General features: G+C 36.0%; 1 long non-coding RNA gene and 1 other non-coding gene across 2 annotated transcripts in view; one reads left to right on the top strand and one right to left on the bottom strand.

Moving 5' to 3' along the window:
* Nucleotides 1-22,933, bottom strand: part of 1700019L22Rik — a 799,537-nt gene that overhangs the window by 432,361 nt on the left and 344,243 nt on the right. The window lies entirely within an intron of this gene.
* Gm23986 lies at nucleotides 12,984-13,046 on the top strand. The gene has a single exon (XR_003947669.1). It is a non-coding gene; the product is annotated as a U7 small nuclear RNA (small nuclear RNA).

The raw sequence follows: 22,933 nt of genomic DNA on the forward strand, positions 1-22,933 counted from the left end.
TTGAGGCCCCATGGAGTAGGGAGGCCTGTGGGGTGGGGGTGAACATTCTCTTGGGGCCATGTGAGAGGAGGAATGGAGTAAGGAACTGTGGGAGGGCAAACCAGGAGGGGGACATTGACTGGACTGGACTAAAAACCATAAAAGTAATAAAATATATATTTAAAAATTTATAAAATAATACAAACAAACAAAGTGTATGTTGTTGAATAAGAATAAATAAGCTTGTCCTGTTTAATTCTATTTCACACTAATTTAAGCAATGACAACCATTTGACCAAGTGAGCTCTTTATCTTGAGAATTTTAAAACAAAACAAACAAACAAAAAACGTGAATTAGATCTAGGAAAACTTGAGTAAATTTCAGAAATGATTCATTATGGTTCACTTAGGAAACAGTAGAGCATGCTAAAAAAAATTAAAGTCCACCTACTTGTAACCTAAACCAGCTTTAAATACTCAAGCTATATCTGGGGTGAAAATAAGCGTATATAAAACAAAGTAAATAAAGCCATTACTCTTTAGTATATGCTTCCAGTTCCATGTCCATTTTCTCTGAAGAAGAGATTTAGAACTCTTTAGATACTTGCTCAAAATATAATTCTAATTCAAATATATTTTCAACCCTATCAACCTATGCAGAGCCCAGCACTGTTGATTCAATCTGACTTTGTTATACAGTTTGTAATTTCCAATGACTCCAGTAACAAAACTGTGGAGATATCTTTTATTTTACCAAGTAATTTCATGTTGTACATACAGCTTTTGCACATTACATTTACTCATATTGAATGGAGATTCTGTTTGATGAACTTTAATATTTAGCTTTAATAAAGCAGAAATGATTGATTCTCATGGCTTGTCCCCAAATATTTCCCTCTAATCCACACTCCTCTCTTTCATAAAAATTAGTGTCTTTTTAAAAGTTTTGCAAGGAAAGCCACATGCCACATACTGGAGGAAGCAGAAGTAGCTCTCCTGTGTGGAGTATTAAAAAAATTAACTCTTCCTAAAAATCTTGGTATTGGAAAGTTTATCTCAATAAAAATCATTTCTAATTTGCAATTAAGTTAAATAAAGTGTTAGCAAAGCCATAGAAATGCAAAACCACAAGAGGCGCTTTATCCTGATGTTAGTGAGTTAACTCACACAACTGTGAGCACAGAGCAGAGAGCAAGGCAGGGAAGTGGGATCCTGGAGGGAAGGAAAGGATGAAGGAGGGAGGGGAGAGGGAGAAGGAGAGGAAGTGTGAGAGGGAGAGAGGAAGAAGTCAAAGAGAGTTTTTAGATTTATACTTTATACAATACAGTGTTTTGGTTTTCAAGACACTGCATGTCAATAGAGATGGTCTTTCAACAGAGTTTTGAATTATTGGACTGTAAAATCTATTAATGTTTGTAATGATGTTGAAGTAGTATTTTAGAATATCAAATCCCATGCTGTTTGTACTTTCTGAAACTACATCCAAAGATTTATCTATAGAGACTTCCTTTGATGAAAGATTAGTCTTGCTAATACATATATTTTATAATGGTAAGGTTTTTTGCTCAAAATGAAATAATCATATTGTATTTACCATATTCAATGCTTTTAGGGTTTTTTGTTCATGCTAGGCTCAAATTGTAACAGTTTGGAATCATTTAATTTTCACAACAGTTTTCAAAGAATCATCTAGTTTATAAATACCCAAATAAGTGCTAAAGTACAGATTTGCAATACAACATTCTTGGTATCAATCTCCAGGAAGTGGCACAGCTTTGCAACGTCTAATTTTCTAACATCAGAGTCTATATTATCAGTTTCTGAGAGATTCAGTCCTCAAGGTTCATGCATAGGTCTTAAATCTAGTATCCAAATCACTCTACAATCTCCCTATGAATTATCTCTCTAACCTTATTTTATCTTTGCTATTGCTTTTATCAGTGATCATTGTGCTTCAACATAAGTATCCTGGATTCTCACTGACAAGTTGAGATTTTATATCTTTATTCCTATAGGTTTTACTCTTTACCATTCTTCTCTATTCTTTTTGTTTCTTCTTAATGCCAATGTAGCATATTGACATGTTAACTTGAGTCACACTGAATCACTGATACTTTCTATGATGAAGTCTTACAACCCAAAGCCTAGTCCCATTTCCTTGTTGCATTTCATTATTACATAATGACAGTGTCATTTGTGTCACTACTTAATGCTGGCATTCCCCCCTTTCTTATTTGCACTGCATTTCCTTCCTAGCCTTATGGCAATCTCACAGAAGTGTTGATGCATTAAATAAGTTTGGAATCCTAGGGATCATTCACTCATTTTGATTTTCCAAACTATCCTCAAATAGAATATACACTACAGTGTATACAATGTAATAGCAACCACACTCAAAATAATCATATTTGGAATGATAGTCTTGAGTGTTTAGAACTGAAAAGTATCCGAGCTTATTTATATTTGTTGTAAATGTTTATGAAATTTGACTCCAAAGGATTCTGTGCCTATTTGCTCTGAATATAGTTGGACTATTACAACAGGGAGTAGAAAACTGAAATAATGAATGAGTAACTAAAAAGAACTCATAAACCATGATAAGATAGATGAATGTAATGTCAATGGTAATTCATAAAATTTAAGAGACATGAACTAAAGCTGTTACTTCCTGACAGGTTAAAACCTGAATGTGGTACACCAAAAAACACTTTTTATCTGAAAAACGTAGCACCATATTCTTGCAAATGAACAAATAAATAAATGCTACAAAATGAGCCATTGGCCATTTCTAGACCAGAAAGTAAAAGTCAATTTGAGTATCTTTAGTTCAATTTTATGAGTTCCTATGAAATAGACAATGTTTCCCCTCTCTGTCTGTCTCTCTGAATTAAGATATTATGTCTCTGTAAGATTTAAGAGGAAGAAAAACTTGTTTATGTTCTCATAAGGTAAAGCCAGGTCCTTCATGTAACTATATCTTGGAATCAGAATAGTTTGATTATATCAAAACTTAGTGTTACAGTTCAGAACTAATATAGTTCCTGAAAATCAAAAGGCAGGAAAGAAAGGAATACTGTGATGGAGGGAGATGCAAAGGGGTAAGGGAAAGGAGGAAACAGGAATAAATGAGAAGGAAAGGGAAGCAAATGACATGGCTTTCTAATAAACATTTGCACTTGAGTTGTCTGCTCTAAGCATTAGAAAACTCAATATGACTTTTGTGAAAAATAAAATTATGAGCAGACTGCTTCCCAGTGGGTTTGCCAGGATAAATCATCTGCAAAATATACCCCTAGACAATTAAATTAGTTAACCTGTTGAATAGAGTAGCTTACTGTTATCCATCTGGATGATAAATAGAGCCAAAAGTATGTTGGGGACAATATAAATTGAGTCCTCTCTTAAAAGAATCAAGCCAAGAATCTCAGTTGAATCTTCAGGTCAGAAATGTATTATATTAAACACCACTGCATTTAGACTCAATGATGGAAGGATATAATCTGCATATTTGGAATTGTATACAATACATGTTGCCACTTCCTTTGAAATATATTTTATAAAATCATCATTCCTCAATTCATCTATTTTTCCAGGTAGCACCTTTGCTACCTTTGTGTTTAGCTGATACTTATTTGCTCAGCAGTAGTGCTGTGGGTAGAATACAAAATGCCCCACAGAGATTCAGCAGCTTAAATATATGCCCCAACTAGTATTGCCTCTTGGGAAGGAGGCCAAAGGTGATGGAACCTCACTGGAAGAAGGGGCTTGCTGAGCACCCAACCTGAGGTTTCATAGCCCAGTCTTACTTTGTTCCCTTACTCTATTTCTTATTCGGATGTGATTGGTCAGCTCTACTCTTCAGCTACCAAGCCTCCCCTAACCCCCCACCATGCCTTCATTCTCTGAATTGCTTAGCCATGGTATCTTATCATTTCGCTGGGGACATAATGGAAAATCCTGTAATTCTACATGATTGATATGACGTGCTATGTGATAAAGGTCATTAGAGCAAGTCCTTCACCAACCCATACACAGGTTATTTTGTAATCTTGATAGTGTTAAGAGACTAGAAATTTTCCTTTTATTGGGAAATTATGACACTATAATCATGACACATATAAAACTCCCACAACTTCAATGAATTTTAAATAAATTTAATATAGGAAGACTATTTTGTTCACTTTTCTTTTTCCCATTTTTGATTTAATCAATTTGTAAGTACATGCCAAACATAGATAACATATATGGAATTTGTTGAAATATATAACTATTTGTTGCAAAATACTTTTTACTCCCAATAGCATACCCATGGAACAGTTAGAGGTCTAGAAACTCCATGTGATTCATAGATGATATGAGATAAATCCTGGGTTTGTTTGTTTGTTTGTATTGCAATGAAATAGAAAACCAAATAAAAATAAAAACCATGGCTAGATTTTACAGAAATCCCAGCCTACAAAATAGGCACATAATTTAAGGAAGACATAGTATTATTTGCTTTGCATATAGAAAAGACAGAAGTGAAAGGGGAATGAGAAAAGATAATTGCTGTAGATGCATCCAAGATGTTTTGATAATTAACATTTTCCATCAACTGTTACTCCCCCGAAGGGAATAAACAAACAAACAAACAAACAAACAAGCCACCCCCCCCAAAAAAAAAACCAGTATAATTTCATTCTTTAACACTTAGGAGATTACAAGGTAGAATTTAAAATCTTTAGCTTAATATGACTAATTTTCACCAATCACAAGAGAGTAAATATTACCAGCAATCCTGTTATAGGAAGCTCTTCCCAAATGACCGTCATCCCAACTACTTTCTCACCTCCATCTCCTGACTCCAGCAGCCACTCATAGTATCAAATTAGAAAACACTAAGTGTGAAACCAGAGGGAAACCATTACTAAGATAATGTTTCCTAACTGCTACACATTCCACTGTTCTTGTCAATAGAGTCAAGAGGCTGACAAGCAGTGAGCAATGAATCCAGAATCAATAGAATACCATATGCTTCGGGGAGAGGTTGCAATTACTGCCTAAGAAAGCACTCTAGCAAAACTTCAATATTAAGTCAATGGTCTAAACGTCTCTATTTTGATGCATGCTATACCAGCAAAACGAAGAACGATATTTTAAGTTGATTCTTACGACAGGTTAATGTGTATGTATGTGCCTGGCTACTGTAAAAGATGTAAAATCTAGGAAGCAAACCAGCCAGCTCTCAAACCAATTCTCAGGAAATGATATTTATAGCATGCAAATGAAATGAAATAAACCATCATGTCCTAACAAAGTATTGTTTTCTATGTCTTGTCTATCCATCTCATGATTTATAAAGTACTATAATTATGCCCTTTATAATTCTACTTATTGAATAATGCAAAAGAAATCATATGCTACAGTTCTGGTTTGAGAAAATAGTCTATCTTCATGAAAAGGTTGTGGAGTATTATATTAATGAATCCTGTTTCTCTTCCTAAGAGCACCAGTCTATATTTAATAGCTCAGAGGACCAGTTAATCCTGTTAACATGGTAATTTCATTTGTCTGTCTAGATTATAACTCCCCCGCAGACATGAATGGCATAATCCTACTCATTTCAAACTAACAATAAAATAAAATAAAATAAAATAAAATAAAATAAAATAAAGTAAAATAAAATAAAATAAAATAAAATTTATATGTGTGTTTATCAGAGAATTTCTGAGATACATTTCTGAGTGTTCATTTTTGGCAGAAGTGTCCATTGAACCGTAAGGCATGTCATACTCAATACCCTGTGCCTTGAAGAAAGGCCTGTTATTCTGATACTTAGGTGAAAAGAGAAGCAGGCTGAGTTAACACTGATGGTGCTGATGACATAGACCACAGTGATTTCCTTTCCACCTTTGTGATAGAAAATTAACAATTTGGTATCTCAGGTGAAGAAAGCACAGTAATTTGCAAAGCAGAATGAGGTTCTTAAAAAACAAAATACTGCTGGTGTGGTGGCACACGCCTTTAATCCCAGCACTTGGGAGGCAGAGGCAGGCAGATTTCTGAGTTCGAGGCCAGCCTGGTTTACAGAGTGAGTTCCAGGACAGCCGGGACTACACAGAGAAACCCTGTCTCGAAAAACCAAACCAACCAACCAACCAACCAAACAAACAAAATACTTTGACTTACATCGTAAGGTAGTAGGGTAAAAATGGAGAAACTACCAGAAAATAGCATTGACATTCTCTAATAACAGGAGGTTATTACTTTATAGTCATTTGTATATAGTCAAGTGATAATTTTTAGTAAATTTAAGGTACAGATTATAACTTAATGGGGAAAAGAGGTTACCAGAGCTTCTGCCTTAAATAAAGCTGAGTATGTCATGGTTTCTACAGCTTATCAGTTGTGATATATTTGTGTATGTTGTTTTATGGTTTTGTCTTGTTGTCTATGTATTCATAAATTATTAAGTCTTACTTATTAGAACACATTTTAACAGAGAACAAGCAACAACTGTGCTCTCATCAGTAAAGAAACAAGAGAATCAAAGGAAAGGGTAATATGGATATAAACTTTTATTTATTGGGATGTAACTACTTTTTCTTATATCTTATTATGTAAATAATTCTGGCAATAACAAAATACAGATGTTTTTATTCAAGTACTGATGAGCATGTATAGAAGTTTCCAGAAAACCCTTTGTTAATACCTCATTTCTGGCAATGTCTTCAATAAGTAAGGCCAACGTATTAACTGTTATGTTACTTTTTCATATAGCTAGGGCCCAGAAACTCAAAAGCCTGGTATATTATGAGTGTGTTTGTCAGCTTGCTGAGCTATAGCAAGTTGGAAGAGGAGACATGAATAGATGAATAGATAGGGGAGTGTGTTGAATGAATATTTACTATATTAGGTATGTTTCAAAGTAAAAAAAAATGCTTGTAGGGAAAGGTGAAAGACTATCCAACTCCCAAGTTTGGTTGTAGAAGCAGATCTGGCTGAATCCGGGGTAGACCCCATAAGTCTAACAGACTACTTGTCTGCCAGTTGTATCAGAATATTTCAGTCATTTGGTGCTAAAGCAAAAGAAGGCATTGATAATGATAAGTAATGATAAGAAAATTTTAATCATTGAAAATCATTACTTACTTGGGTGTTTTGAATGAGAATGCCGCTCCCCCCACATAGGCGCAAATATTTGATTTTTTTTTCCCAGTTGGGCAAAAATGAGTAGGAAGTGTGACATTGATAGAGGATATATGTTACCAGGTGTGGGCTTGCCAGATTCCATCTTATTCTCTCTGCCTGTGGCCCGTGGAGGATGATGATGTAATCACACAGCTACATGTCAATGCCATTCCTGCATGCTTGCCACCACACTTCCCACCATGAGGGTATTAGACTAACTCTGAAGCTATAAGCAAGCCACAATTAAATGCCTAAAAAAGGAGTTGCCTTGGCCATGATGTTTTATCCCAGGAACAGAACTGTAACTAAGACATTAAGTCATATAATAGAGAATATGAATGTGGCAACTCTACACTTTTGGAAGAAGGGAAGACTGGCCTGGAAAAAGGCCTTTTGACTTTTCTCGTGTTGGTTTCACTATACTGCCTACTGATTGTGAGGCATAAGTGTCAAAACCTTTTAGGTTAAAGCAAGACAACAAGAAAATATTACAGAACACATAATATAAAATACATGGTATTCGATCAAGTAAATTATCAATGGATTTACTTTCGATCAAGTAAATTATCAATGGATTTACTAGAACTGAAAATATTTGGAAAAAAAAAAGAAACCCAGAGAAAACAATGCCTGAAAGGTGAATCACAAATGAAATACATTTAATTATTATAATTCATGGTTAGGCTATAATGAATGTAATTTAAAAAACCAATGGTTTACAAATAGGCTAATACAAAATGTTAACTAAAACTTTCTAATCTGAATTTGAAGTCATTCTACTATAAAGTGTTTCAAATGAAGGAAAAGCTATCTTTTATTTAAAGGATAATTTTTGCTTTTCTTATCTGAGTTATAATCCTTTGGTTCAAATATTAATTTTTGGATTAGTTGGAGCTCCCTTGACTTATAGTTTTTCCACTGGTTTCCTTCATCTAATTTATTGGTTTTGTTAAGTGAGTATATAGTGCAAGCAGATGAGGGAATTAAAAAAAATGGTGTGGGGTTAAAATAAACAGAAGAATGAATACACTGTGTAATTTGTATGGGGTTAAAATAAATAGAAGAACTGTGTAATTTGGAGCTAATCCATTTTCACAGTGTTTAAAACTTGAAATGTTAATTTTCTCTGTTGTTAAATATTTACCATGTAGCTGAAAATGAGATTACCGAACAAAAAATAATTAGATGAGTCAAATAAACCAAGTATGTACAAGGCTTATCATTAGTCATTTGGAGTGAATTTAATATAGTTCTAAATCATAAGACTCTTTATACAACACAAGAACATATATTTGGTGACTATATGTTTACTCACATTATTAGAATATATATGTGATGCTTTTTTGTGAGGTACATAGTAGCAGACATCTAATCCATGCTGATGTGAGTAGTACATCTGAAGTTTAGTAATGCTGACCTCTCAGAATATATATAGATTCTCACACTTACGTATGTTCACATTTGCAAAAGTTCTATCATGAAAAACAAACATTACACAATAAACTAAAGATTTTAAAATTATATTCTTTTTCTTATTTGTCTAAACCCTCTACACACACACACACACACACACACACACACACACACACACACACACACACTCACAATAGCTACTGAATGATACCGTGTATTTAATGCTTTATGTATATTACTACAATGGATATCATGAAAGTTCAATATAATGTCTTTGAAAAATTTATCCATATATATTCTATAAGATCATATCAAGATTCTTTTGTTACTTGGTTGCTTTGAGATCCTTAAAATTATTAATGATTATTTTAGTAGGGTTATTATTTTCATCAAGCACCATTTAATTTATATGAATTGATCTATCTTATACTTGGCAGGCAAAAGTAAGCATTTTTATTCCTTTAATGAGGCACATCAAAAACATTACAGTGTCAGAAAACTTCTGCGAGACTTTCTTATCTTTTCTCTAAAGCAAATAAGTCATTAAGCTTCCTTTAAAAATCTTTAAAGGTTCAGAAATGAAAATGCTTAATAGTCACATTATAGAAGTACATATTGTTTTAGAATCTGATTTCATCTCATTTTAGAAAATAACTTCAAAAAGAGTATCTGAATTTCACAAAACGTGAGTGATTTGTACGATCAAGCACTATTTAACCCTTGGAAATTTAACCAGACAATAATAATATTCCCTGAGACAACATTTATCTCTGTCGCTTTGCAGAATATAACATTATGGCAATCAAGCATTGCTTTCTCCTATCAAACAAACAAAAAAAGTTGTAAAGAAATATTAAAATCCTGACTGTAATATGTATAATAGAAAAAGAAGCCATCTTATATTCAGATTAGGGTACTGTTGAGAATGTTTATATTCTCTTGTTTGTTTGTTATGACTGGCCATTTACTGGTATGAAATTATAAAAATACAATACCAAGAAGAAAACAGAAGGAACACACTAATATTTACAGATATGTAAACCATGGGTAGTTTTGTATATGCATTCCAGGATAGTAGTTTTGCTCAATATTTAACAGAAAAGTAGGTAGGACCTTTTAAAACATTGTATCATCGTGAAATTGTTATGTAGGCAAGCTAGAATGCTTGGTTTTGTCACTTGCAAATTTCCACCTAAAATGTAGTCATGGAGCAAGCAGGTGGTAACTGGTTAAACTGCAGAGAGCACTGTGATCATGCTGTAGACCTGCATTCTGTATATATGCAATTGTCACAAATGCCAGTTTCAGTGTGTATAGATTGTTTTATTCACATTTAGGAGAGGAAAAGGCATGGACTGCTTGCTCAGTAGTATCTGTTGCCTCATGCCCCTCTTTGTTACGTTTTTCAGCTAGAAGTACCCTTATTCTAATGGAGCAAAAAGTATAATCTGGCATTTAAATGCTCAAGAGCACAATGTTAGATTGTGTAAGTTGTTTGAATATGCATGCCCTCCCCCATAGACTCATAGATTGGAAATGCTTCCACAACAGGAAGTAGCACCATTGGGAAGTGTGGTCTTGTTGAAGTAGGTGTGGCCATGGTGGAGGAGAGGGCTTTGTAGTTCAAATGCTCTAGCCAAGCCCATTCTCTCTCTCTCTCTCTCTCTCTCTCTCTCTCTGTCTCTCCCTCCCTCCCTCCCTCTTCTGTTCACCAAGCATTCTCAGCTACTCTACCTCACTTTGCCTGCATTCTGGCATGAAAATAATGGACTAAACCTCTGAGAAATAATCCAGTCACAATTGAATATAATAGTCACCGTGGTTATGGCTTCCGGTTTAGGGATGCAAGGGATATGTTATGGAATCTTCCTCTGTGGTTAACAAAAGTTGCTGAGGCCAGACATGAGTGCATGGTGTCCCTCAACGAAGAGAAGCCTTTGTGTGATGCTATAAAGGTAAAGCCTGGGTCACCTTGGAGATCATGAAGATGTTAGAGTTGCCACAGTTGTGGGATGTCTGCTGAGGATAGCTGCCAACAGAGTGTAAAATCAATCCAAAAGGAGAAAAAAAAATGTGTTGCATTCAGCAACGATGAAAGAAGTTGGGGACCTCGAGAGCGCTTTGATATCAGACATGGAGATTCAGAGTTTGGAGTTGTTCCGTCTTGTAGTGCTTCCTCACTGTGCTTCCTTTCTTTCCTTCTGGAATGTTATTGTATATTCCGTGCCATTGTGTGTTAGAAGTACATGATCTACCTACAGGGCATTACAGACAAGAGATTGATGTGTCTCCAAAGACACACCGAAGTTTAAACTTTTAAAACATTGTTGAAACTATGATAGAGCACAGGGACTTTTGAAGGTGCACTGAATGCAGCTTTGAATTATGATATATCAAAAAGCCTGTGGTGGCCAGGGAATGGAATGTTGTGGTTTGAATATGAATGGTTTGTATAGGTTCACAGATTTGAATGCTTGATCACCAGAGAATAGCACTATTAGGTATAGGCTTGTTGGAGTATGTGTAGCCTTGTTGAAAAAGTAGCAAAAGTGGTCTAACATGTGAACTGTAAGCCAGCATGATTATGTTTTTTTTTTTTTTTTTTTTTTTAATAAGAGTTGTCATGGCAGTGTGTTATAAAGAAAACCAAGAGTCTGAATAGAAGAAAGCTATTGGGTACCCAAATTGACCTGGCCAGTAAAGAAATAAAAATCAATTTAAAAAAAGAAAACCAAAACCAAAACAAAACAAAAACCAATTTATGTTATACTGTGGAAACTGACATGAAATTACCTTTTTCCAAGATAAAACCTCAGGGACTGTTATTTAGATTTTCCCTATCTTCAGTACTCTCCCTATTAGAACAATTACAGTATAAAGAACTATGACATATATTCTGTCACCTTTAGAACATTTGATGTTAAAGCAGATACCATATCTATATATTTTTAGCCAACTTTTGCCCTAGTTCTGAAGGCTCTATGTCTCCCAGTCCCCTTCTTCATATCCTGCAAATCTCTCCCTTTCTCTTTCTCTAATTAAGCAAAGATACATTGACAATTCCTCCCACATACACCAGTTCTACTAGTAATTCAAGGCCTTTGCTTCTCTACTGTCTGCCAGGGAAGCTCTTTTCTGTCTCTAGCTTATTTGGAATTTGTTTTTTCACTCTTAGTTTTTAGTTTAAATATGAGTTCCTGAAGAATGCATAGCAAACTTCTATAACTATTTTCTTAAAAGGCACACATAAAGTTTTTCCAGCAAAGAAAAATTGCATGACAATTGTTTCAACTTGAAATCATACAATAGTAGTAGATGGAAACAATTTTGTTTTTCTTAACTCTCTTCCTCCCTCTCTCTCCTCCCTTACTTCCCTCCCTCCCTACTTCCCTCCCTTTCTCTCTTTCTGTATCTCTGTCTCAATCTCTCTCTAGGTCTTTGTCTCCATCTCTCTCTCTTTTTCTTTCTCTGATATGTCCTGCTTGGCCATCTAAGGGACAGTATGACAAAGTTCCCATCCCTAGAACAGAGACAACAGGGTGTGAGCCTCCACAAGTGTCAATGGTTGCTGTGTACTGTGGGCATAGAGCACACACACACACACACACACACACACACACACACTCTCTGTGTGTGTTTGTATAATGTTCCTTCTTAGGGAAATATTCTTTCTGACAAAGTTATCAAGGAATGTCCTCTCTGCCAAGGTTAATGCCTCCATCAACATCAGAGATAGCATGAGTCCAGGGGTCAGGACTATTGGAAAGAACTCTAAAAAATATGAGTTCAAAAATATATAATTTCCCTACTTTACAAATATGAAGATGCATTATGAATTGCACATGAGCCTTCACAGATCTAAAAAAAGCAGCAACAAACAAACAAACAAACAAACAAACAGGTGCAGCCAGATTCTTACAAAGATACTAAGGAGATAAATTGATATAGGGAATGGAGATTACAAAGCAAAGTCCCACTTAGCAAAGTTTTTTGTTTGTTTGTTTGTTTGTTAGTTTTTGTTTACAAAGGTAGGTAAATTCCAGAGCTTAGGGTTAGTCTGGAACAAAGGGTGTTTAGGTCCATGCCCAGGCACTCACTGTAGAAATGAAAATTTCAGGCCTATGTCCCTCCCAGAAAGCTTTTTGTCTGTGCTTAAAAAGGGTGGACGGATCTCTGCATTCCTTTGCAATGTTGTGGAGGGAAGTGCGTGCTTTCTCTTTCCAGGCTTTAGGGGCTGCGGTCATGGGATGCTGATTCTTGGGGTGACCAAGGGGAAAACTGGAGTGGATGACTGGATTGGTGTGGGGATGCAAGACTGGGATTTTGTTCTGCATAAAATGAACTAGCAGAGAGCAATAGCAGTTCTTTTGTAGATTTTTTTTTTCTTTTCTAGCAAGAGCTAAGCAATCTGGAGATCTCGAGAGTGTACACAGCTCTTTCAGAATTTTTCTAACAGGATTTCAGACCTTGGTTGGAAATCCCAAGAATTACTTAGAGAGCTTACACAGTTCTTTTAGAATACTTTTTTTTCTAGAAAATCCAAGAATGTTTTATAGCAGCTTTCCTGATTCCCATGGGAAAGACCCACGAGCTATCCAGAGAGCTTTTAGATTTTTTTTTTCAAGCATAAAAGCTGACTCAAGCAGAAAGCAATCGCCAGCACACTATACAGCCAAGATTTATCTACATAGAGCTGACTACCAACCAGGCAGCATACCCTAGCTGATATAAGACCCTAGATACATATACAGCTAGGACTGCCTGGTCTGGCCTCAGTGAGAGAAGATGCACTTGAGGCCCCAGGGGGTGGGGAGATCTGGTGGGGTGGAGTGGGGATATCTTCTTGGACACAGGGAAGGAGGAATGTGATGAGGAACTGTTGGAGGGCAAGTCAGGAGGGGGATAATGACTGGACTGTAAAAAAAGATATAATAGTAATTGTAATAATAATAATATTAGTAATAATAATAATAAACAATACAATGACTTCATGAGATTCGCAGGCGAATGGATGGAACTATAAAATATACCCCCCCCCCCGAGTGAGGTAACCCAGTCACAAAAGAACATACATGGTATGTACTCACTGATAAGTGGATATTAGGCAAAAAGTTCAGAATACCCAGGATACAATTGACAAACCACATGAAGCTTTGTTTGTTTGTTTGTTTGTTTCGTTTTTCGAGATAGGGTTTCTCTGTATAGCCCTGGCTGTCCTGGAACTTACTATGTAGACCAGGCTGACCTCGAACTCAGAAATCTGCCTGTCTCTGCCTCCCAAGTGCTAGGATTAAAGGCGTGAGCCACCACCGCCCGGCCACATGAAAGCACAAGAAGAAGGAACACAAAAAGTGTGGGATGCTTCAGTTCCTACATAGAAGAAGGAACAAAATAATCACAATCACGGGAGGTAGAGGGAGGGAGGAATCTGGGAGGAAGGGAGAGAGAAAGGAGGGGGAGGTAAAATGAGAGAGGCAGGATCAGGTGTGAGTGGAGAAGAACAGAGGGTCAGGAAATTGAATAGAAGTATGTAGCAGTATACAGGGAACCGAGGGTAGCCACGGGAAAGTCCCAAATGCCAGGGAAGTAAGAAGTTCCCAAGATCCAGTGGGGATGACATTAGCTTGAATACTCAAAAAGGGAAGGATAGAACCTGTAGCAACCATAACGAGTGATTAGGTTTGGTCCTTGTTTGAGGGATAGGGCCATTCACCCATCTCAAAAATATTAACTCAGAATTTCTCCTGTCTAAAGGAAATATAGGGACAAAGAGTGGAGCAGAGACGGAGGGAAAGTCCATCCAGAGACTGCCCCATCTCTGGATCCATGCCATCTGCAGAAACTAAACCCACACTATTGCTGATACCAAGAAACTCTTGCTGAGAGGAGCCTACTATAACTGTCCTCTGAGAAACCCTGCCAGAGTGTGACCAATACAGGTGTAGATGCTCTCAGCCAACCTTTGGACTAAGCAGTGAGACTCCCAAAGGAAGAGTTAGGGGAAGGACTGATGGAGCTGAAGGGGATTGCAACCCCATAGGAAGAACAACATCAACTAACCAGGCTCCCCAGTGCTCCCAGGGACTAAATCAACAATCAAATTGTACAAATGGCTTTAACAAGATATATAGCAGAGGATTCCCTTTTCTGACATCAGTGGGAGGGGAGACTTTGGTCCTATGAAGGCTTGATACACCAGTGTAGGGGGATGCTAGGTGAGGCAGGTAGGTGAGTGGGTGGGGGAGCACTCTCATAGAGGCAGGGTTTGAAGGAATGGAATAGGGGGTTTTCTTAGGGAAAAATGGGGAAGAAGGACAACATTTAAAATGCAAATAAATAAAATAACCAAAAAATGTAAATCAGTGTTTACTGAGTCTTCCCTTTAGGTCTATTGTGGCATAATACACTTCGATCATAATGTCCGAAGCAGGAAAGAGATAAATTCTTTTTTTTAAAAAGGGAGAGGATTTTAAAAAGCAGCCAAACTACAAGATTGAAAATAAAAAATGTCGTTTCCAAAGTAGAACTCTGTTTAACAAATTTAAGTGAAGTATGTCATGAAATACTTAAGGATAGGCCATGCCAAAAGCAGGATAATTCTTCTGGTCTTGCCCTCTCTGATAAATGGAAAGAACTGAGCTAAGGCCGAGTTTCATGGAATGAATTATCAATCTTAGCATTTCTGTAAGCGGAATGAGGCACAAGTTTCCATTGAGTGTCACAAAGTGTTGTCCCTGTTCTCTCCGCTAGGGGTAAATAAATTACGAAGATTTACCTTATGAAAACCATCTTTGAGAAAAAAACTGAAAGAAAGAAGGAAAGAAAGTAAAGAAGGAAGGAATGTAGGAAGGAAGGAAGAAAAGAAAGAAGGAGTACATTAGCCTTTTGTATAATTTAATCCACATGAGCATCTTTGTTCAAAGGGATGTAGATGGAGTTGCAATACAGCATTTCTAGAACATTGTTTCCCTTTAGCTTGTCTTCTGATAATTGCCTCTTCCTCCAGCATTGCTTTCTCCAACTTAGTACGTACACATGTTGGGAGATGCAGCATCCTTATTGTACTTGTAAGGCAATAAAAATAAAAACGTAAAAACTGAAGTAAATGATGAATAATGGAAAGAAATAGCATCCATTGCCATAGGAAAATGAACTAACCTCCTTCACAAGTAATTCGTGAAAACCACTAGCCCCACAGTTTAAGTCTTCTTTTACCATCACTTCAACTATATCCAAATTCGTATTCGTGTAGATGACATAGAGGAGTGTTTAACCTAGAATGACAGCCATCAGCCTGCTTGAGGAATTGGGCAAAAGGCAAAAAGAAAACTAACAGTCAGTCTCCAGCTTAATGGAAGAGTGATTGCACTCCAGGGGATGCATGGAACACCTGTGTAATGAATGGATTGTGATTCATCCCTGCTCGGGTGAGGTAAATTTCAACTTTATGTTTTCATTAAAGAACTAGTCAGTTGAGTGCTCTTGAGAATAAACTTACCTGTTTGGTATCTGGGGTCTTTATTTGATATAATTTACTTTCAAAACATACTACAAATAAAGGGGCAGCATTATTAGTGAAATTTACTCACAACTTGTCAGAGACACATGTTGTGATGTTCCAAAGCTCTCTCTCCATCCTAACGTGACAATTTCTTACTGGAACTTGAAGAAATTATTAAATGAATATCTTTGTCTTTTCTTGCCAATAGAAAATATATGTCCTGCTTATTGATCATTAGGATAAAGTTTCAGAGTGTGTCAAAAAGGGAAACATCAAATAATAAATGTGATTTGTTAATTAGTCCTATATCCTGCTTGCTCATGACTCATTAAGGCACAAAGCTGAACACTAAAAAAAAAATTTGCAATGCTACTTAAACTATATAATTTCTCTTCTATGCAAAATCCAATTCAAATGATTCTTAATTTCCTGTGCATAATACAACTGTGGTTTTTCTATTCATAAGCATGTTCAATGTAATATAAGGTAATGCATGCATTAAAGGGCCTGCAATAACACTAACTAGTTTTGTCTTTGGGATTGATTTTAAAAAGTAAAATCTATCATAGAGAAGCAGACTCATATCCCAAAATTAAACAGATACAAGTTAAATATTTCTAGAGACATTTTAAGTACTGTGGTATAGTAACTTTCCATAATGAGATTTTAAACTATGCAAAATCATAGAAAGTAAAAAAAATGGCTGTCGTGATGGGAGCCTGGTGCGCTGGGTTCTATGGACTTAACATCCTGGAGGGGTTGTGAAGACAAACAAAATGTTATTTTTTTTCAAATAAGATAAATAAATAAATAAGAGTAAGCTAACAAAGTTTGAGCCTTCCAAATACATTCAGAAACTGCCACAGGCAAATTTCACCACTGCATCTTCGAGTTAAAATTGAATTATAATCAACTTATGAGTATCATCTCCCCCATAATGCAGCAAATGATAGAAAGGATGAGGTGCTGAAGGCAGAGTGGCTGGAGGGAGAAGAAACTGCATCATGAGTTTACACTCTGCATAAGTCACAGAAACAAATTGGTGGACTAAGCAGCCATATTTCAACAGGAAAAAACAACTTTGGTTGGGAAACAGCCCTTCAATTAATGTGCTGTAAGTTTTGTTGATGTTAGTACTTATATGCCTCTCTGAGTATTTTCTACAAAGTGATGCAGAGAGCCTCTACCCTCTCCTAGTTCCTATCTGAGCAATTTGGTAGAAGTTAGAGACTGAACTAATGTAAGAGATAGTTAATAAGAGGGAAAGTATAGTTACAGTAATTTCATGTGGCTAGGGGGACTTTAAATTGGAATTTTAGAAATAGTACCATAACATTTTGTTCTTGATTGTTTTATACAAAAAGTGATGTGGTTGTAAATGATTTAGAGAATAAGTGGTATCTTTATTATGGTGGTAGACTGTAAAAATAAGATTTCTAAATTATATAAGATCCTGAGAGGTATAGAGTCATCTAGTGCAAAATCAGGGTCTCCAGAGTCTTGTTTATTTAAGTGTATTCTGTCTCAGTTAACAGTGTCCGATGATCTATGTTCTTTCCTAGTCTTTATATGCAAAGATATCTCTCTCCAAAGTATACTCAGGGCTTGCTGTATATAGGAGAATTCTGGCCAAATGTTTTTCTGAAGTGGCAGCTCCTTAGGCAACGGTAGCTTGATAGAATTAGTACAGCCGTTTGGCATATTTAAGAATAACACATTCTTAACATTCAGTGGTTTACCCTTTGTGGTCTCATTTCAAAGTTTAGAAGGAGACAAGGGGCATGGTAACCTTTTTTTTCTATATTTCCTGTTATCTTGAGTGTAATCAATGCAGCCTGGAATACATCTTATATAATACCATACACATTTCTGAACATAGGTTCTATGTATATTTATTTTTACTTACACACACACACACACACACACACACACACACACACACACATGTTTTGGTTGCCAGTGAAAATATCTCGGTGGTGAGTTTTAAAATGGTTTGGGGAAGGAGTCTAAGTTTTTGAGAGTTAAGATTGACACCTGGGGGCTTAACTTTTCGAGAGAAATAAACATGGCACTCTCTGTCCTCCAGTCATTCTGTCTCACCGAGGTACTGAAGCATGGACTGTAAATGGAAGGGCCCCCACTGTGTTGGGATCTCAGCTGCACAAAGTTGCAAAATTTTAAGAAATGACAGCCTCACCTTTCAATATGAACTCCCTTGGACTGGCTTTTGAGTTCCCAGGTTTTATTTTTACTCTGCTATTAATAGATTACGTCAAATATTACATGTTATTAAAGAAATATAAAAGCCTTATTTCTTCTACATTATTTATACAAACTTCCCTTGAGTAGACCTAAGTGTATTTACTCATAACATCTTAGTAGAAAGGGAATAGAGAAAGACCTACGAAATTGGGCAATAGGATAAAATATTTCATTCAAATTTTATTCAAATACCATCAACTAATGCCCCCAAAGAAAGACAATATGGAACATATAAATTGAGAATCTTCATTGCAAATTAGGAGAGCTTTGAATTACAAAAGTGAAAGTCTCACCATACTTTCTTAAAATTTTCAAAAAATTCCAGTTTAACATAGCAATAAATAAAAGTATAATGTTGTTTAACCTTGATTCAATATTTTTCATTTTATACAACTAATTGCATTATTTTCCCAAAGTTTCAGAGAGCAATTTTTTTGGATAGTTTATATAGGTCCATAGCTTTTGTATTTATCATTCTGAACCTTTAAAAAATTAATCAGACCAGAGAAGGGAAGAGTAGAAATTCACCGAAGGTGAAGGGTTAGGAGGGAGGAACTGTGGAAACCTGAAAACCATGCAACAGCCCTGACACAAGGTGATATGACCGCTGAGGTCACCGGAATGTAACCCATACCAAAGAATCAATTCCAGATTTATTATCTTGCTGGCTGTATGCTGAATCTTTAATTAAAGTCGTAATTTTCAAAGTTTAAAGTGATGTCTGAATATACTGTGCCAAATTTGGGTTTGCATTATGGCTTGAAGTAAAAAAAAATACTGCTTGTATTCATAGTAATAAATATCCTGCAATAACTTAGTAAGAACAAGCCACAGGAGAGGCAAAAATTGTGTCCTAGAGGGGACTGTAAAGATTGTGAACTGTCTCCTTATCTACCTGAAAAACAATTCTGGAGTCTTGCCATCATAACATTTGACTTTTGTTAATGCTAGCATTATTTCTCAAATGTCCCTTTGTATTTAAAATATATTGTTCTTTCTTATGTTTACCCAAACTTTTCAATAGGAGAATTTTCATCAAAGTCATGATCTGCAATAATTTCTAAACAGTATTAGAGAAAGTGTGTTTTATCTTAATGCAAGAAGTATCAAGCAAAAGAAAATGACACTATGGTATACAAATAAGTTGGTATTTACCTTAAAGTAAAAAGAAACAGTGAAAATTTTATATTCACTAGGGCGGTCACACACCCACACACACGGGGGGGGGGGATAGATAATCTTGCAATAACAGAATATTTGCAATATTTAATTCTAAGAAGTGCTAAGAATTTCATAGCTTTAAATATAAACATTGTAATTGCCCTTTGAACATGTAGTTTGACTATACAAAAGCCAGGTATCCTTGTCTAGCACACTAAGGTTTAGTGTCATACTTTATGTGTTTACAAACTTGAGCAAATTATGTATCCGTTAACTCCCAGTTTTCACTTCTATATTGCATTGATTCTTATCTCTTTTTAAATAATACATATATATAGATCTTTATCTATCTATCTCTATCTATATATATCTATATATCTATATCTATGTATCTATATATACACTGTAGCTGTCTTCAGACACACCATAAAGGGCATCAGATCACATAACAGATGGTTGTGAGCTAGCATGTGGTTGCTGGGAATTGAACTCAGGACCTCTGGACTAGCAGACAGTGCTCTTAACTGCTGAGTCATCTCTCCAGCATTGATTCACATTGATTATTATTATAGCTAGATCATAACAAATAATTTAATGAATTTACCTTACTCTTTTTGTAGTTCTGAATTACTAAAATACCAAAATTTAAAGGTTTACAGTCACTACTAGCTACAATGTCAGAATATGTTTTTGTTAAAAACAAAATCATAGATTAGTCTTTAGATAGTCTTCTCAGCTCACGACTAGAGAGTCATGGTACTCTAAATTGTAATCACATACATATGATATGTTCAGTCTTTTATATTGACTTTTGTCTTCAAGAATCTAGAATACTTTATTCTTAGGTACCATAGAGATATGTAAAATAAAATGCCACAAATTAAATTTACTTTCATTATTATCAAACCTACCTGAGCTTAGACTGACATTCTTGTAAATAAGAGACATTACCTTAGGTCAAAGGATGAAGCACAACTTATTTTTAATTATTTTTCACTTTCTTCTTTTCAGATTTCTAACATAAACTCTTCTGAGGCCCCATTACAGAGGTCTCTTAAGGACAATGAGATCTGAACTGTAAGTAGCTCTCCTGACACCCAGAAATAGCTCTGACTTAATCTTGTAAACTAGGGTAATTTGTTCAACCTGTCTCTTTTTCCTCATCTACAAAATTAAGAACAGGACAGGTGAAGTTGAGGATCTTTTCATATGTAATAGACAAGCTTCTCTTCCATTAGTGTGCAAGTAATTCTTTTTAGAAGCGCCTCAAATTTTACGTGAAATTTCAATTTGGGCTAAGGAGTGAAGGAGTAATGGCTCAAAGGTTCTTAATGCAGTTTTAACATCTTAATGCAGTTTTAACATCTTGTCACTTTAAATTATTAAAATAAACCTAGTGTGAAGATGAAGACTGAACTCAATATCAAGTCTAGCCCTGACTGATTATAAGTCTCATGACCTCAAGTATGAGAACAGCATCAGCCTGCACTTTCGCTCCTCTTCCCACCCACTTTTGTGCTTGGAGTCTGAGAAAGTGTTTTTGTCTTGGATTATTATTATTTCCCCTCTGACTTGCCTCTGAATTCAGAACCTATAGTGTGTGGAGAGAATAGGAAATGGAGCTTGTGCTGAGTCAGCAAGGGGATGTGGGAGGAAGGCCTGGAGCTGGCTAGGCTTGCTTCACAGGTCTCCTGGACTTGATGAGCAGAAGAGCTGAATTTTCTTCGAGTAATGATTAACATGCTTCCCATGTTTATCGTGAAAATTGTTAAGACGTTAATAATTGTGAGTGAGAAAGTCTGTAACCATTTTCATGAGAGCGAGGGGGTGGGAGGGAGACTGGGAGGGAAAGGGAGGGAGAGTGGAAGAAAGAGAAATTGGGAAGGAGAGAGAGAGGGAGATAGGGAGCAAGAGATGGGTGGGAGAAGGGGAGGGAGAGGGAGCAGAGTGGGAGAGGGAAATAGGGAGAGAGAGGAGCAGGAAGAAGATGAGAGAGGGAGAGAAGGAGGGAGGGGGAGGGGGAGGGGGGAGGGGGAGGAGAGGGAAAGACCTACAGCCTCTTTGTTGATATGTCCAGGATGAGTTGATCTAGCCTAGGTATATTTGAGTCAACTGGGTAGGAAGAAAAAGGTGTGATTTCTATTTGACTGAGCTTCTACATCATGTTTATCATGTGCATACTTTCTCAACAGGCACAATCTTTTATCTCCTTCAAAGGCGTACTGAAAAACTGCATTTTAAGTTGTATTAGTCTGAAAAGACAGTTATGTGGCTTGAGAGAGTGATCTGCATATGGGATTTAAATTAAAAGACAAACACTGCAAAATTAAACATAAGGTAGTATTAAATGATGTGACAGTCATGTCTGAATCTCTGCTTTCCTATTTCTTTTTTTTTTCCCATTAAGACAAAATATCAGATTCTGCTTTTGAAATACTTTTCTTAAAAGTTTTAAGTTTCCTCTTTAATCTGAGCCAGAAGAGCATTTTCCCCACAGCTAGTGTGGAAAATGTAGAACCTATGAGTGCACAAACGTAATGATGTTTCTGGGTAATACAACTTTGAGATACCTTTTTAAAATTTCTTTTGTCTTAATCAAAAGACCAATTCCTTTTCTTTGATTATTGGAATATATGGCAGTTAACATTTGCTTCTTGCTGCTGTTTGTTTTATTTTATTTTTCTGGGACTCACTTGAAGAAACATTAAAACTCACATATCGGTATAGCTGATATATGTATATATGCAGTGATTGATTTTATTTAGATATATATTTACATAGTTAAAATGGCCAAGGCTGTAATACCAGGACAAACATAACAAGAGATTTTTCTCAACGAAACTGTCCTTCTCTGTTCAGGCTCTATAACAAAACAAATTGAACTGGATAAATAATAAATAACAAAACATATTTCTCATAGCCTCACAGGTTTGGAAGTACAGGATAAAGGAACACATATACATGTTTTCTGTTCAGAGATGGGCCGTTCATCAACAAGCAAATAAGTGGCGAGAGAATCGTGTGCGCTGAAATGGTAGAAAGGGCAAGCTCACTCTCAATGATCTGCTTTGTAATTGCTGTCATCTCAGTCCTGAAGATGCAACCCTCAGGCCTCAATCTCCTACATAGGTACCATCTCCTAACCATACTATCAGAGGTTGAGAGAGACTGAATAGTCCTGAAAATTTGCATAAAGCAAAATACTACTGTTCTAAAACAAATAAAGAAACACAATAGAAAGAAATATAGCCATAAAATGACTCCTAAAATATTATACTTTTTTCATAGCTCAGTGCCTTGCTCAGCCTTCATCAGAGAAACTTCTTCAGGCAGCAGATGAGAGAGAAAAAAAAGATGCAGAGACCCACAGCCAGACATTATACATAGAGTGAAAGACACTGAAGCACTCAGCCCTAAAAGGTATGCCTCCATCAAGCCCCCATCTCA

The sequence above is a fragment of the Mus musculus genome, chromosome 8 (assembly GCF_000001635.26).
Source record: "Mus musculus strain C57BL/6J chromosome 8, GRCm38.p6 C57BL/6J".
NCBI classification, from domain to species: domain Eukaryota; kingdom Metazoa; phylum Chordata; class Mammalia; order Rodentia; family Muridae; genus Mus; species Mus musculus.